The sequence below is a fragment of the Theobroma cacao genome, chromosome 1 (genome assembly GCF_053813885.1).
Source record: "Theobroma cacao isolate CCN51 chromosome 1, ASM5381388v1, whole genome shotgun sequence".
Classification (NCBI taxonomy): domain Eukaryota; kingdom Viridiplantae; phylum Streptophyta; class Magnoliopsida; order Malvales; family Malvaceae; genus Theobroma; species Theobroma cacao.
Window position 1 is genome coordinate 25,461,354 of NC_142639.1, and position 19,115 is coordinate 25,480,468.

At 29.9% G+C, this 19,115-nt stretch overlaps 1 long non-coding RNA gene across 1 annotated transcript; it reads left to right on the forward strand.

Annotated features, from left to right (window-relative positions):
• The first annotated feature begins 16,780 nt into the window (after positions 1-16,780).
• LOC148764683 (uncharacterized) lies at positions 16,781-18,621 on the forward strand. Its single transcript, XR_016024146.1, has 3 exons — positions 16,781-16,897; positions 17,547-17,630; positions 18,499-18,621. It is a non-coding gene; the product is annotated as an uncharacterized LOC148764683 (long non-coding RNA).
• The last annotated feature ends 494 nt before the right edge of the window (positions 18,622-19,115 follow it).

Consider the following 19,115-nt stretch of genomic DNA (forward strand, 5'->3'; position numbering starts at 1 on the left):
TTAAAAAATAAAATGTTAAAAAATTCAAGTTAAAATCAATAACGATATTATAAACCTATTTAAAGCGAGTAATATCGTTTTCGAAGGCATGAGTGACTATAAATGGACTTTTCCTATCAACGGGGGGTTTTCACCTCACGTTTCTTGAGTAAACACTCAATTATAATCTTTTTAAACAAAAAATGTAAAAAAATTCAACTTAAAATCAATAATGAGATTATAAACCTATTTAAAGCGAGTAATGAGGCTTTCGAAGGCATGAGTGACTATAAATGGACTTTTCCTACCAACAGAGGGTTTTAACCTCACGTTTCCCGAGTAAACACTTAATTATAATCCGTTTAAACAAAAAATGTAAAAAAATTCAACTTAACTTCAATAATGAGATTATAAACATTTTTAAAGCGAGTAATGAAGCTTTTCAAGGCATGAATAAATGGACTTTTCTTATCAACAGAGGGTTCTAACCTCATGTTTCTCGAGGTAAATATTCAATTATAATCTGTTGAAATCAAAAATATTAAAAAATTCAAGTTAAAATCAATAATGATATTATAAACCTATTTAAAGCGAGTAATGAGGCTTTCGAAAGCATGAGTGACTATAAATGGACTTTCCTATCAACAGAGAGTTTTAACCTCATGTTTTTCGAGGTAAACATTCAATTATAAACTGTTTTAACAGAAAATGCAAAAATATTCAACTTAAAATCAATAATGTGATTATAAACCTATATAAAGTTAGTAACGAGGCTTTCAAAGGCATAAGTGACTATAAATGGACTTTTCCTATCAACGAAGGGTTTTAACCTCACGTTTCTCGAGGTAAACTTTCAATTATAAACTTTTTTAACAAAAAATATAAAAAAATTCAATTTAAAATCAATATTGAGATTATAAACCTATTTAGAGCGAGTAATGAGGTTGTCGAAGGCATGAGTGACTATAAAAGGACTTTTTTTGTCAATCGATGGCTTTCGCTTCACGTTTCCCAACTTTAACAATTAATTATAATCTATTTTAACAAAAAATATAAAACAATTCAACTTAAAATTAGTAATGAGATTGTAAAACCATTTAGAGCGAGTAACAAGGCTTTCGAAGGCATGAGCGACTATAAATGGACTTTTCTTGTCAATCGATGGCTTTCGCTTCATGTTTCCTGTGGCTAACATTCAATTATAATCTTTTTTAACCAAAAATGTAAGAAAATTCAACTTAAAATATAAAATGAGCCTATAAAACAATTTAATGCGACTAATAAAGCTTTCGAAGGCATGGGTGACTATAGATGGACTTTTCCTATCAACAGAAGGTTTTAAGCTCACGTTTCTCGAGGTAAGTTCTCAATTATAATCCGTTTAAACAAAAAATGTTAAAAAATTTAAGTTAAAATCAATAATTAGATTATAAACCTATTTAAAGCGACTAATGAAGCTTTCGAAGGCATGGGCAACTGTAAATGGACTTTTCCTATCAACGGAGGGTTTTAACCACACGTTTCTCGAGTAAACACTAAATTATAATCTGTTTAAACAAAAAATGTAAAAAAATTCAACTTAAAATCAATAATGAGATTATAAACATTTTTAAAGCGAGTAATGAAGCTTTTGAAGGCATGAATGACTATAAATGGACTTTTCCTATCAACAGAGGGTTCTAACCTCATGTTTCTCGAGGTAAATATTCAATTATAATCTGTTTAAACAAAAAATATTAAAAAATTCAAGTTAAAATCAATAACGATATTATAAACCTATTTAAAGCGAGTAATGTCGCTTTCGAAGGCATGAGTGACTATAAATGGACTTTTCCAATCAACGGGGGGTTTTCACCTCACGTTTCTTGAGTAAACACTCAATTATAATCTTTTTAAACAAAAAATGTAAAAAAATTCAACCAAAAATCAATAATGAGATTATAAACCTATTTAAAGCGAGTAATGTGGCTTTTGAAGGAAGGGTGACTATAAATAGACTTTTCCTACAAACAAAGGGTTTTAACCTCACGTTTCCCGAGTAAACATTTAATTATAATCCGTTTAAACAAAAAACGTAAAAAAATTCAACTTAACATCAATAATGAGATTATCAACATTTTTAAAGCGAGTAATGAAGCTTTTCAGGGCATGAATAAATAGACTTTTCTATCAACAGAGGGTTCTAACCTCACGTTTCTCGAGGTAAATATTCAATTATAATCCGTTTAAATAAAAAATGTTAAAAAATTCAAGTTAAAATCAATAATGATATTATAAACCTATTTAAAGCGAGTAATGTGGCTTTCGAAGGCATGAGTGACTATAAATGGACTTTTCCTATCAACGGGGGGTTTTGACCTCACGTTTCCTGAGTAAACACTCAATTATAATCTGTTTACACAAAAAATGTAAAAAAATTCAACTTAAAATCGATACTGAGATTATAAACCTATTTAAAGCGAGTAATGAGGCTTTCGAAGAAATGGGTGACTACAAATGGGCTTTTCCTATCAACAGAGGGTTTTAACCTCACGTTTCCCGAGTAAACACTAATTATAATCCGTTTAAACAAAAAATGTAAAAAAATTCAACTTAAAATCAATAATGAGATTATAAACATTTTTAAAGCGAGTAATGAAGCTTTTGAAGGCATGAATGACTATAAATGGACTTTTCCTATCAACAGAGGGTTCTAACCTCATGTTTCTCGAGGTAAATATTCAATTATAATCTGTTTAAAAAATAAAATGTTAAAAAATTCAAGTTAAAATCAATAACGATATTATAAACCTATTTAAAGCGAGTAATGTCGCTTTCGAAGGCATGAGTGACTATAAATGGACTTTTCCTATCAACGGGGGGTTTTCACCTCACGTTTCTTGAGTAAACACTCAATTATAATCTTTTTAAACAAAAAAAGTAAAAAAATTCAACTTAAAATCAATAATGAGATTTTAAACCTATTTAAAGCGAGTAATGTGGCTTTCGAAGGCATGAGTGACTATAAATGGACTTTTCCTATCAACGGGGGGTTTTCATCTCACGTTTCTTGAGTAAACACTCAATTATAATCTTTTTAAACAAAAATTATAAAAAAATTCAACTTAAAATCAATAATGAGATTATAAACCTATTTAAAGCGAGTAATGAGGCTTCCGAAGGCATGGGTGACTATAAATGGACTTTTCCTACCAACAGAGGGTTTTAACCTCACGTTTCCCGAGTAAACACTTAATTATAATCCGTTTAAACAAAAAATGTAAAAAAATTCAACTTAACATCAATAATGAGATTATAAGCATTTTTAAAGCGAGTAATGAAGCTTTTCAAGGCATGAATAAATGGACTTTTCCTATCAACAGAGGGTTCTAACCTCATGTTTCTCGAGGTAAATATTCAATTATAATTTGTTTAAATAAAAAATATTAAAAAATTCAAGTTAAAATCAATAATGATATTATAAACCTATTTAAAGCGAGTAATGTGGCTTTCGAAGGCATGAGTGACTATAAATGGACTTTTCCTATCAACGGGGGGTTTTAACCTCACGTTTCCTGAGTAAACACTCAATTATAATCTGTTTACACAAAAAATGTAAAAAAATTCAACTTAAAATCGATACTGAGATTATAAACCTATTTAAAGCGAGTAATGAGGCTTTCGAAGAAATGGGTGACTATAAATGGACTTTTCCTATCAACAGAGGGTTTTAACCTCACGTTTCTCGAGTAAACACTAATTATAATCCGTTTAAACAAAAAATGTAAAAAAATTCAACTTAAAATCAATAATGAGATTATAAACATTTTTAAAGCGAGTAATGAAGCTTTTGAAGGCATGAATGACTATAAATGGACTTTTCCTATCAACAGAGGGTTCTAACCTCATGTTTCTCGAGGTAAATATTCAATTATAATCTGTTTAAAAAATAAAATGTTAAAAAATTCAAGTTAAAATCAATAACGATATTATAAACCTATTTAAAGCGAGTAATATCGTTTTCGAAGGCATGAGTGACTATAAATGGACTTTTCCTATCAACGGGGGGTTTTCACCTCACGTTTCTTGAGTAAACACTCAATTATAATCTTTTTAAACAAAAAATGTAAAAAAATTCAACTTAAAATCAATAATGAGATTATAAACCTATTTAAAGCGAGTAATGAGGCTTTCGAAGGCATGAGTGACTATAAATGGACTTTTCCTACCAACAGAGGGTTTTAACCTCACGTTTCCCGAGTAAACACTTAATTATAATCCGTTTAAACAAAAAATGTAAAAAAATTCAACTTAACTTCAATAATGAGATTATAAACATTTTTAAAGCGAGTAATGAAGCTTTTCAAGGCATGAATAAATGGACTTTTCTTATCAACAGAGGGTTCTAACCTCATGTTTCTCGAGGTAAATATTCAATTATAATCTGTTGAAATCAAAAATATTAAAAAATTCAAGTTAAAATCAATAATGATATTATAAACCTATTTAAAGCGAGTAATGAGGCTTTCGAAAGCATGAGTGACTATAAATGGACTTTCCTATCAACAGAGAGTTTTAACCTCATGTTTTTCAAGGTAAACATTCAATTATAAACTGTTTTAACAGAAAATGCAAAAATATTCAACTTAAAATCAATAATGTGATTATAAACCTATATAAAGTTAGTAACGAGGCTTTCAAAGGCATAAGTGACTATAAATGGACTTTTCCTATCAACGAAGGGTTTTAACCTCACGTTTCTCGAGGTAAACTTTCAATTATAAACTTTTTTAACAAAAAATATAAAAAAATTCAATTTAAAATCAATATTGAGATTATAAACCTATTTAGAGCGAGTAATGAGGTTGTCGAAGGCATGAGTGACTATAAAAGGACTTTTTTTGTCAATCGATGGCTTTCGCTTCACGTTTCCCAACTTTAACAATTAATTATAATCTATTTTAACAAAAAATATAAAACAATTCAACTTAAAATTAGTAATGAGATTGTAAAACCATTTAGAGCGAGTAACAAGGCTTTCGAAGGCATGAGCGACTATAAATGGACTTTTCTTGTCAATCGATGGCTTTCGCTTCATGTTTCCTGTGGCTAACATTCAATTATAATCTTTTTTAACCAAAAATGTAAGAAAATTCAACTTAAAATATAAAATGAGCCTATAAAACAATTTAATGCGACTAATAAAGCTTTCGAAGGCATGGGTGACTATAGATGGACTTTTCCTATCAACAGAAGGTTTTAAGCTCACGTTTCTCGAGGTAAGTTCTCAATTATAATCCGTTTAAACAAAAAATGTTAAAAAATTTAAGTTAAAATCAATAATTAGATTATAAACCTATTTAAAGCGACTAATGAAGCTTTCGAAGGCATGGGCAACTGTAAATGGACTTTTCCTATCAACGGAGGGTTTTAACCACACGTTTCTCGAGTAAACACTAAATTATAATCTGTTTAAACAAAAAATGTAAAAAAATTCAACTTAAAATCAATAATGAGATTATAAACATTTTTAAAGCGAGTAATGAAGCTTTTGAAGGCATGAATGACTATAAATGGACTTTTCCTATCAACAGAGGGTTCTAACCTCATGTTTCTCGAGGTAAATATTCAATTATAATCTGTTTAAACAAAAAATATTAAAAAATTCAAGTTAAAATCAATAACGATATTATAAACCTATTTAAAGCGAGTAATGTCGCTTTCGAAGGCATGAGTGACTATAAATGGACTTTTCCAATCAACGGGGGGTTTTCACCTCACGTTTCTTGAGTAAACACTCAATTATAATCTTTTTAAACAAAAAATGTAAAAAAATTCAACCAAAAATCAATAATGAGATTATAAACCTATTTAAAGCGAGTAATGTGGCTTTTGAAGGAAGGGTGACTATAAATAGACTTTTCCTACAAACAAAGGGTTTTAACCTCACGTTTCCCGAGTAAACATTTAATTATAATCCGTTTAAACAAAAAACATAAAAAAATTCAACTTAACATCAATAATGAGATTATCAACATTTTTAAAGCGAGTAATGAAGCTTTTCAGGGCATGAATAAATAGACTTTTCTATCAACAGAGGGTTCTAACCTCACGTTTCTCGAGGTAAATATTCAATTATAATCCGTTTAAATAAAAAATGTTAAAAAATTCAAGTTAAAATCAATAATGATATTATAAACCTATTTAAAGCGAGTAATGTGGCTTTCGAAGGCATGAGTGACTATAAATGGACTTTTCCTATCAACGGGGGGTTTTGACCTCACGTTTCCTGAGTAAACACTCAATTATAATCTGTTTACACAAAAAATGTAAAAAAATTCAACTTAAAATCGATACTGAGATTATAAACCTATTTAAAGCGAGTAATGAGGCTTTCGAAGAAATGGGTGACTACAAATGGGCTTTTCCTATCAACAGAGGGTTTTAACCTCACGTTTCCCGAGTAAACACTAATTATAATCCGTTTAAACAAAAAATGTAAAAAAATTCAACTTAAAATCAATAATGAGATTATAAACATTTTTAAAGCGAGTAATGAAGCTTTTGAAGGCATGAATGACTATAAATGGACTTTTCCTATCAACAGAGGGTTCTAACCTCATGTTTCTCGAGGTAAATATTCAATTATAATCTGTTTAAAAAATAAAATGTTAAAAAATTCAAGTTAAAATCAATAACGATATTATAAACCTATTTAAAGCGAGTAATGTCGCTTTCGAAGGCATGAGTGACTATAAATGGACTTTTCCTATCAACGGGGGGTTTTCACCTCACGTTTCTTGAGTAAACACTCAATTATAATCTTTTTAAACAAAAAAAGTAAAAAAATTCAACTTAAAATCAATAATGAGATTTTAAACCTATTTAAAGCGAGTAATGTGGCTTTCGAAGGCATGAGTGACTATAAATGGACTTTTCCTATCAACGGGGGGTTTTCATCTCACGTTTCTTGAGTAAACACTCAATTATAATCTTTTTAAACAAAAATTATAAAAAAATTCAACTTAAAATCAATAATGAGATTATAAACCTATTTAAAGCGAGTAATGAGGCTTCCGAAGGCATGGGTGACTATAAATGGACTTTTCCTACCAACAGAGGGTTTTAACCTCACGTTTCCCGAGTAAACACTTAATTATAATCCGTTTAAACAAAAAATGTAAAAAAATTCAACTTAACATCAATAATGAGATTATAAGCATTTTTAAAGCGAGTAATGAAGCTTTTCAAGGCATGAATAAATGGACTTTTCCTATCAACAGAGGGTTCTAACCTCATGTTTCTCGAGGTAAATATTCAATTATAATTTGTTTAAATAAAAAATATTAAAAAATTCAAGTTAAAATCAATAATGATATTATAAACCTATTTAAAGCGAGTAATGTGGCTTTCGAAGGCATGAGTGACTATAAATGGACTTTTCCTATCAACGGGGGGTTTTAACCTCACGTTTCCTGAGTAAACACTCAATTATAATCTGTTTACACAAAAAATGTAAAAAAATTCAACTTAAAATCGATACTGAGATTATAAACCTATTTAAAGCGAGTAATGAGGCTTTCGAAGAAATGGGTGACTATAAATGGACTTTTCCTATCAACAGAGGGTTTTAACCTCACGTTTCTCGAGTAAACACTAATTATAATCCGTTTAAACAAAAAATGTAAAAAAATTCAACTTAAAATCAATAATGAGATTATAAACATTTTTAAAGCGAGTAATGAAGCTTTTGAAGGCATGAATGACTATAAATGGACTTTTCCTATCAACAGAGGGTTCTAACCTCATGTTTCTCGAGGTAAATATTCAATTATAATCTGTTTAAAAAATAAAATGTTAAAAAATTCAAGTTAAAATCAATAACGATATTATAAACCTATTTAAAGCGAGTAATATCGTTTTTGAAGGCATGAGTGACTATAAATGGACTTTTCCTATCAACGGGGGGTTTTCACCTCACGTTTCTTGAGTAAACACTCAATTATAATCTTTTTAAACAAAAAATGTAAAAAAATTCAACTTAAAATCAATAATGAGATTATAAACCTATTTAAAGCGAGTAATGAGGCTTTCGAAGGCATGAGTGACTATAAATGGACTTTTCCTACCAACAGAGGGTTTTAACCTCACGTTTCCCGAGTAAACACTTAATTATAATCCGTTTAAACAAAAAATGTAAAAAAATTCAACTTAACTTCAATAATGAGATTATAAACATTTTTAAAGCGAGTAATGAAGCTTTTCAAGGCATGAATAAATGGACTTTTCTTATCAACAGAGGGTTCTAACCTCATGTTTCTCGAGGTAAATATTCAATTATAATCTGTTGAAATCAAAAATATTAAAAAATTCAAGTTAAAATCAATAATGATATTATAAACCTATTTAAAGCGAGTAATGAGGCTTTCGAAAGCATGAGTGACTATAAATGGACTTTCCTATCAACAGAGAGTTTTAACCTCATGTTTTTCGAGGTAAACATTCAATTATAAACTGTTTTAACAGAAAATGCAAAAATATTCAACTTAAAATCAATAATGTGATTATAAACCTATATAAAGTTAGTAACGAGGCTTTCAAAGGCATAAGTGACTATAAATGGACTTTTCCTATCAACGAAGGGTTTTAACCTCACGTTTCTCGAGGTAAACTTTCAATTATAAACTTTTTTAACAAAAAATATAAAAAAATTCAATTTAAAATCAATATTGAGATTATAAACCTATTTAGAGCGAGTAATGAGGTTGTCGAAGGCATGAGTGACTATAAAAGGACTTTTTTTGTCAATCGATGGCTTTCGCTTCACGTTTCCCAACTTTAACAATTAATTATAATCTATTTTAACAAAAAATATAAAACAATTCAACTTAAAATTAGTAATGAGATTGTAAAACCATTTAGAGCGAGTAACAAGGCTTTCGAAGGCATGAGCGACTATAAATGGACTTTTCTTGTCAATCGATGGCTTTCGCTTCATGTTTCCTGTGGCTAACATTCAATTATAATCTTTTTTAACCAAAAATGTAAGAAAATTCAACTTAAAATATAAAATGAGCCTATAAAACAATTTAATGCGACTAATAAAGCTTTCGAAGGCATGGGTGACTATAGATGGACTTTTCCTATCAACAGAAGGTTTTAAGCTCACGTTTCTCGAGGTAAGTTCTCAATTATAATCCGTTTAAACAAAAAATGTTAAAAAATTTAAGTTAAAATCAATAATTAGATTATAAACCTATTTAAAGCGACTAATGAAGCTTTCGAAGGCATGGGCAACTGTAAATGGACTTTTCCTATCAACGGAGGGTTTTAACCACACGTTTCTCGAGTAAACACTAAATTATAATCTGTTTAAACAAAAAATGTAAAAAAATTCAACTTAAAATCAATAATGAGATTATAAACATTTTTAAAGCGAGTAATGAAGCTTTTGAAGGCATGAATGACTATAAATGGACTTTTCCTATCAACAGAGGGTTCTAACCTCATGTTTCTCGAGGTAAATATTCAATTATAATCTGTTTAAACAAAAAATATTAAAAAATTCAAGTTAAAATCAATAACGATATTATAAACCTATTTAAAGCGAGTAATGTCGCTTTCGAAGGCATGAGTGACTATAAATGGACTTTTCCAATCAACGGGGGGTTTTCACCTCACGTTTCTTGAGTAAACACTCAATTATAATCTTTTTAAACAAAAAATGTAAAAAAATTCAACCAAAAATCAATAATGAGATTATAAACCTATTTAAAGCGAGTAATGTGGCTTTTGAAGGAAGGGTGACTATAAATAGACTTTTCCTACAAACAAAGGGTTTTAACCTCACGTTTCCCGAGTAAACATTTAATTATAATCCGTTTAAACAAAAAACGTAAAAAAATTCAACTTAACATCAATAATGAGATTATCAACATTTTTAAAGCGAGTAATGAAGCTTTTCAGGGCATGAATAAATAGACTTTTCTATCAACAGAGGGTTCTAACCTCACGTTTCTCGAGGTAAATATTCAATTATAATCCGTTTAAATAAAAAATGTTAAAAAATTCAAGTTAAAATCAATAATGATATTATAAACCTATTTAAAGCGAGTAATGTGGCTTTCGAAGGCATGAGTGACTATAAATGGACTTTTCCTATCAACGGGGGGTTTTGACCTCACGTTTCCTGAGTAAACACTCAATTATAATCTGTTTACACAAAAAATGTAAAAAAATTCAACTTAAAATCGATACTGAGATTATAAACCTATTTAAAGCGAGTAATGAGGCTTTCGAAGAAATGGGTGACTACAAATGGGCTTTTCCTATCAACAGAGGGTTTTAACCTCACGTTTCCCGAGTAAACACTAATTATAATCCGTTTAAACAAAAAATGTAAAAAAATTCAACTTAAAATCAATAATGAGATTATAAACATTTTTAAAGCGAGTAATGAAGCTTTTGAAGGCATGAATGACTATAAATGGACTTTTCCTATCAACAGAGGGTTCTAACCTCATGTTTCTCGAGGTAAATATTCAATTATAATCTGTTTAAAAAATAAAATGTTAAAAAATTCAAGTTAAAATCAATAACGATATTATAAACCTATTTAAAGCGAGTAATGTCGCTTTCGAAGGCATGAGTGACTATAAATGGACTTTTCCTATCAACGGGGGGTTTTCACCTCACGTTTCTTGAGTAAACACTCAATTATAATCTTTTTAAACAAAAAAAGTAAAAAAATTCAACTTAAAATCAATAATGAGATTTTAAACCTATTTAAAGCGAGTAATGTGGCTTTCGAAGGCATGAGTGACTATAAATGGACTTTTCCTATCAACGGGGGGTTTTCATCTCACGTTTCTTGAGTAAACACTCAATTATAATCTTTTTAAACAAAAATTATAAAAAAATTCAACTTAAAATCAATAATGAGATTATAAACCTATTTAAAGCAAGTAATGAGGCTTTCGAAGGCATGAGTGACTATAAATGGACTTTTCCTACCAACAGAGGGTTTTAACCTCACGTTTCTCGAGGTAAACTTTCAATTATAAACTTTTTTAACAAAAAATATAAAAAAATTCAATTTAAAATCAATATTGAGATTATAAACCTATTTAGAGCGAGTAATGAGGTTGTCGAAGGCATGAGTGACTATAAAAGGATTTTTTTTTTCAATCGATGGCTTTCGCTTCACGTTTCCCAACTTTAACAATTAATTATAATCTATTTTAACAAAAAATATAAAACAATTCAACTTAAAATTAGTAATGAGATTGTAAAACCATTTAGAGCGAGTAACAAGGCTTTCGAAGGCATGAGCGACTATAAATGGACTTTTCTTGTCAATCGATGGCTTTCGCTTCATGTTTCCTGTGGCTAACATTCAATTATAATCTTTTTTAACCAAAAATGTAAGAAAATTCAACTTAAAATATAAAATGAGCCTATAAAACAATTTAATGCGACTAATAAAGATTTTGAAGGCATGGGTGACTATAGATGGACTTTTCCTATCAACAGAAGGTTTTAAGCTCATGTTTCTCGAGGTAAGTTCTCAATTATAATCCGTTTAAACAAAAAATGCAAAAAAATTTAAGTTAAAATCAATAATTAGATTATAAACCTATTTAATGCGACTAATGAAGCTTTCGAAGGCATGGGCAACTGTAAATGGACTTTTCCTATCAACGGAGGGTTTTAACCACACGTTTCTCGAGTAAACACTAAATTATAATCTGTTTAAACAAAAAATGTAAAAAAATTCAACTTAAAATCAATAATGAGATTATAAACACTTTTAAAGCGAGTAATGAAGCTTTTGAAGGCATGAATGACTATAAATGGACTTTTCCTATCAACAGAGGGTTCTAACCTCATGTTTCTCGAGGTAAATATTCAATTATAATCTGTTTACACAAAAAATATTAAAAAATTCAAGTTAAAATCAATAACGATATTATAAACCTATTTAAAGCGAGTAATGTCGCTTTCGAAGGCATGAGTGACTATAAATGGACTTTTCCTATCAACGGGGGGTTTTCACCTCACGTTTCTTGAGTAAACACTCAATTATAATCTTTTTAAACAAAAAATGTAAAACAATTCAACCTAAAATCAATAATGAGATTATAAACCTATTTAAAGCGAGTAATGAGGCTTTCGAAGGCATGGGTGACTATAAATGAACTTTTCCTACAAACAGAGGGTTTTAACCTCACGTTTCCCGAGTAAACATTTAATTATAATCCGTTAAAATGAAAAACGTAAAAAAATTCAACTTAACATCAATAATGAGATTATAAACATTTTTAAAGCGAGTAATGAAGCTTTTCAAGGCATGAATAAATGCACTTTTCTATCAACAAAGGGTTCTAACCTCACGTTTCTCGAGGTAAATATTCAATTATAATCCGTTTAAATAAAAAATGTTAAAAAATTCAAGTTAAAATCAATAATGAGATTATAAACCTATTTAAAGCGAGTAATATGGCTTTCGAAGGCATGGGTGACTATAAATGGACTTTTCCTATTAACGGGGGGTTTTAACCTCACGTTTCCCGAGTAAACACTCAATTATAATCTGTTTAAACAAAAAATGTAAAATAATTCAATCTAAAATCATTAATGAGATTATAAACCTACTTAAAGCGAGTAATGAGGCTTTCGAAGGCATAGTTGACTATAAATTGACTTTTCCTATCAACAGAGGGTTTTAACCTCACGTTTCCCGAATAAACACTAATTATAATCCGTTTAAACAAAAAATATAAAAAAATATAAAAAAATTCAACTTAAAATCAATAATGAGATTATAAACATTTTTAAAGCAAGTAATGAAGCTTTTAAAGTCATGAATGACTATAAATGGACTTTTCCTATCAACGGGGGGTTTTAACCTCACGTTTCCCGAGTAAACACTTAATTATAATCTGTTTAAACAAAAAATGTAAAAAAATTGAACTTAAAATCAATAATGAGATTATAAACCTATTTAAAGCGAGTAATGAGGCTTTCGAAGAAATGGGTGACTATAAATGGACGTTTCCTATCAACGGAGGGTTTTAACCTCACGTTTCCCGAGTAAACACTTCATTATAATCTGTTTAAACAAAAAATGTAAAAAAATTCAACTTAAAATCAATAATGAGATTATAAACATTTTTAAAGCGAGTAATGAAGCTTTTCAAGTTATGAATGATTATAAATAGACTTTTCCTATCAACGGGGGGCTTTAACCTCACGTTTTCCGAGTAAACACTCAATTATAATCTGTTTAAACAAAAAATGTAAAAAAATTTAACGAAAAATCAATAATCAGATTATGAACCTACTTAAAGCGAGTAGTGAGGCTTTTGAAGGCATGAGTGACTATAAATGGACTTTTCTTGTCAACAGAGGGTTCTAACCTCATGTTTCTCGAGGTAAATATTCAATTATAATCTGTTTAAATAAAAAAGGTTAAAAAATTCAAGTTAAAATCAATAACGATATTATAAACCTATTTAAAGCGAGTAATGTCACTTTCGAAGGCATGAGTGACTATAAATGGACTTTTCCTATCAACGGGGGGTTTTCACCTCACGTTTCTTGAGTAAACACTCAATTATAATCTTTTTAAACAAAAAATGTAAAAAAATTCAACTTAAAATCAATAATGAGATTATAAACCTATTTAAAGCGAGTAATGAGGCTTTCGAAGGCATGGGTGACTATAAATGGACTTTTCCTATTAACGGGGGGTTTTAACCTCACGTTTCCTGAGCAAACACTCAATTATAATATGTTTAAACAAAAAATGTAAAATAATTCAATCTAAAATCAATAATGAGATTATAAACCTATTTAAAGCAAGTAATGAGGCTTTCGAAGGCATAGTTTACTATAAATTGACTTTTCCTATCAACAGAGGGTTTTACCCTAACTTTTCTCGAGTAAACACTAATTATAATCCGTTTAAACAAAAAATATAAAAAAATTCAACTTAAAATCAATAATGAGATTATAAACATTTTTAAAGCAAGTAATGAAGCTTTTTAAAGTCATGAATGACTATAAATGAAGTTTTCCTATCAACGGGGGTTTTTAACCTCACGTTTCCCGAGTAAACACTTAATTATAATCTGTTTAAACAAAAAATGTAAAAAAATTGAACTTAAAATCAATAATGAGATTATAAACCTATTTAAAGCGAGTAATGAGGCTTTCGAAGAAATGGGTGACTATAAATGGATGTTTCCTATCAATGGAGGGTTTTAACCTCACGTTTCCCGAGTAAACACTTCATTATAATCTGTTTAAACAAAAAATGGAAAAAAATTCAACTTAAAATCAATAATGAGATTATAAACATTTTTAAAGCGAGTAATGAAGCTTTTCAAGTCATGAATGATTATAAATAGACTTTTCCTATCAACGGGGGGCTTTAACCTCACGTTTTCCGAGTAAACACTCAATTATAATCTGTTTAAACAAAAAAATATAAAAAAATTTAACGAAAAATCAATAATCAGATTATGAACCTACTTAAAGCGAGTAGTGAGGCTTTTGAAGGCATGAGTGACTATAAATGGACTTTTTCTGTCAACAGAGGGTTTTAACCTCACGTTTCCCGAGGTGAATATTCAATTATAATCCGTTTAAACAAAAAATGTTGAAAACTTCAAGTGAAAATCAATAATGAGATTATAAACCTATTTAAAGCGAGTAATGTAGCTTTCGAACGCATGGGTGACTATAAATTGACTTTTCCTATCAATGGGGGGTTTTAACCTCACGTTTCCCGAGTAAACACTTAATTATAATCTGTTTAAACAAAAAATGTAAAAAACTTTAACTAAAAATCAATAACCAGATTATAAACCTATTTAAAGCGAGTAGTGAGGCTTTTGAAGGCATGGGTGACTATAAATGGACTTTTCCTATCAACAGAGGGTTTTAACCTCACGTTTCCCGAGGTAAATATTCAATTATAATCCGTTTAAATAAAAAATGTTAGAAACTTCAAGTCAAAATCAATAATGAGATTATAAACCTATTTAAAGCGGGTAATGTAGCTTTCGAACGCATGGATGACTATAAATGGACTTTTCCTATCAACGGGGGGTTTTAACCTCACGTTTCCCGAGTAAACACTCAATTATAATCTGTTCAAACAAAAAATGTAAAATAATTCAACCTAAAATCAATAATGAGATTATAAACCTACTTAAAGCGAGTAATGAGGCTTTCGAAGGCATAGTTGACTATAAATTGACTTTTCCTATCAACAGAGGGTTTTAACCTCACGTTTCCCAAGTAAACACTAATTATAATCCGTTTAAACAAAAAATATAAAAAAATTCAACTTAAAATCAATAATGAGATTATAAATTTTTTAAAGCAAGTAATGAAGCTTTTAAAGTCATGAATGACTATAAATGGACTTTTCCTATCAACGGGGGGTTTTAACCTCACGTTTCCCGAGTAAACACTTAATTATAATCTGTTTAAACAAAAAATGTAAAAAAATTGAACTTAAAATCAATAATGAGATTATAAACCTATTTAAAGCGAGTAATGAGGCTTTCGAAGAAATGGTTGACTATAAATGGACTTTTCCTATCAACGAAGGGTTTTAACCTCACATTTCTCGAGTAAACACTTCATTATAATCCGTTTAAACAAAATGAAATACCCCATACTTTGATATGGTGATAAATAAAGTTGATCGAATGCAAATTGAGTTCAATTAAAATGTTTAGAAGTGATAAAAGACGAAAGGAGTAGTTTAGGATAAAATGTTTCGCAAGTGAGAAAATAATAATAAAATAATAATAATTTTATCGGAGGAGAATTTGTGAGATAAAAGGCGATTTGGAAGTCAAGTGAGGCATAATAAGGTATTTTTGGTACCAAGGAGACAAGATAAAATTTTTAGAATAAAATAATATTTTATTAATAAAATAATATTAAAATATTAATATTTAGCCGGATGTCGAAGTCAATCAAGAAGGAGGATCATATGGTTGATCCAAGTGGGGGAGAAGATGACAAGCCCGACTCTACAGAAATATTTGTGATGACATACATGTGGTGGATAGCATGTTTACATGCTAAGAGAGTCTTGAAAAATTTACAAAAGTCGGTATTGTACCTAGAGGTACAATAAAGTTGATTTAAGCCTCGAACTAGATCAAATAGAGAATTTACAATGAAATTAAGAATTTTAAAGTCCCAGAATGGGTTAATATGGTGATTCGGAGTTCGAGGATCAATTTGGAGTCAAACTGGAATTTTCGCTATCCAGGGGCAAAATGGTCATTTGCCACCTGGGGACAAAATGGAAATTTTTAGAAAAGATTTTTGGCCCCATTTGACTTATTGGAGTAAGATTTGAGGTTTAGAAGTGAAAAATTTTAATTTCGGTATAATTTGGAGTAAAAGGGTAAAATGGTCATTTTACCATTTGAAATCGAAAATTTAATTTTTTGAAAGGATTTTGATCAAATTTATTTATTTGGAGTGTGAAATGAGTATGAGGAGTGAAAATTATGCATTATGGAAAATTTTCAATTTTTGGGGTAAAAATGTAATTTTTGAAAAGTTTAGGGGCAAAAGTGTAATTTTGAAAAATTTGCTCCACCAAAACTTTGGAAAAATCTGGGAATTTCACTTAAGACTTGGATAAGTCAAAGGGAATGCATGGTGAAAAAAAATAGGACAAGTGGATGGCTAGAAAAAAGAAATGAATTAATAAAATATTTAAAATATGAATAAAATAATATTATTTCATTAAACAATAAAAAGGCATAAAAAAAATCAGCCCACCCATTCTTCTTCTTCAACATTCGGCCAAGCAAAAAACAAGAGAGAGAAAGGAGAAAACAAAACCCTAGAGAGAGAAAATCAAAGAAAAAGTGTGAATTTTCAAGGAAATTAAGTGAAAAAGGTGAGATTTTTTCTATTAAGCTTGAGTTTTCTTATTCCCAAGCATTTCTCTTTATTTTCCATGATTAAATAACATGTTTTCATGATGAATTCAATTCTGAAAAAATGGGTTATGAGAGAGAAAGTTGTTGGATTTATTTGATTTTAATTTATGTTAGTGTTTTTAGTTAGTTTAGCATATTTAGAAACAAAACAACAAGAAAAGAATTTATTTTCTCCCCCAACCATTAATGGCTGAATTTACCATGTAGTGAGTGAGGATGAGTTTGATTTTATTCTAGGAGAATTGGTTAAGGAATAATGAATTATGAGCCTAGAAAAATAATGGGAATTTTCGGAGCAAAAATATGAATTTTTACCCACTTGGGGTATTTTCGTAATTTGCTGTTGGGACTGTTAATTTGCATCACACTGAGGGACATTAAGTTAATTTGGGTGCAATTGAGGTATAGAAACTGAAAAGAATTAAATTGGAGTTTAAACGAACCCGTTAGGAATTTAATCGGGTGATAAGACGAATTAGGCTAATACCGGATTTACATAGTTACCAGTGCATTTTTGCATTCCATATCATGCATTGGTAGTCCAAATTAGTTTAATTTTGATTTAGTACCAACTTAGTGAAATTCTCGATTTTGTACTGTGTCAAGGTGGTGAGTCCTCCAATAAAGGCAAGGAAATTGCATCCGAGGACCAGTAGACAGAGTGCTTCGAAAGTCTGCATTCTAGACATTGTGAGTATACTTATTATCGTCTTAATTATCTAGAGTAGTTTTATACAACTATGTGATTTTATGAAAAATGGGTTTAAATGGTAAATTGTTATGTTTTAAGGGAAATTGTGATTTTATAAAATGATTTTATAAATTTTCTGAAAAATCGAATATTGGTTTTGAAAATAAAGTAATTGGAGACTGCTAGTTTGTGTTGCAAATTTATGGTTATGAATTGAATGGCTTATGACAATAAATGAGCATGAATGGCTAAACTGATTTTGGTGTTATAATTATTTATACTGTGTATTCAGCCTTGAGAGGCTAGGTTGCGATAAATTGCCATGACATGCTAGAATGAATTTTATTGATTGGTGGATTATATATTAATTATTTACTGCAGAGGGGGTTCCGTGGATCAGCCTATTAGAGAGGCACGGTAAACTCCATTATATTATTACCTCGAACGGAGAGGCGCGTAGGATATCTCCTGGGGTATAGCTTAGGGTTCACTTCACGCCAAACCACCACGTGAAGGGGAACTCAGCCAACGCCAAGGAGCGACTGTATTTTTTTCAAACAAAAATATATTTTAAGTGTACACAAAATTTTAACAGCCTTGGCGGACTCGGTTAGATGCCCTGCGCAAGGTTTCACCGAGTATGAGTTTTGACACGAGCCAAAGTTTTAAGAAATTCATAAGCCAAGTTGATTACTCGATTTTTATGGATTGATTTTATTTGGTTGAAATGAGTTGAATGGTAATGAAATTACAGTATGATGATTTATTTTAATTGTCTCCATTTACTCGACTTTAGATAGTTTAGATGGTATCTGTTTACTCACTGGGATTTTATAATCTCACCACCCTCATTTCCTCACATTTCAGGCTCAGGGAATTTCGTAGTTAGCTGACTTGAACAAGGACCTTCATTTGGACTCGAATCGGTAAAAGCTGTAGGTTTCCAGCTTCCGATGCATTTTGGATAGATATGGGCCCACGTGTCACTGTAAAAGAAATTTTATGCTTTGCTTATTTGCTTTATAGTATATATGAATATAATTATCTTTTACGCTATAAGAATTATGTACCGATAGTTTTATGAAAATTATTTTACAAGAAAATAGTTTATTTTATTGAATATTTTTATCATATTCAAATGGTCAAATTTTCACTTCAAATGAACGTTTTAGATACTTAATTTTTTTTTTCATTAAATATATATTTTCGGCTTACCTACTACATTTTTAGCAAGTTTGGAGGTTTTCGACAAAAATGACGAAAATGTCCCTGTGAGCCAAAAAAAAAAAACATGTTATGTTATGATTTGGAAACGATTTGTAATCCTTCGTATTTTGATTATTTGATAACTATTGCTCACCGGGGAAGTGCGAAAGCTGATACGAGAGCCTTGCGAGGTTTCGATCGACATTCGGGGTGAAGAATGTTTGTCGAGGCTTCGCGGCGGTTGTCACGGGCTCGATGGGGAGTTCCGGGTTGTGACA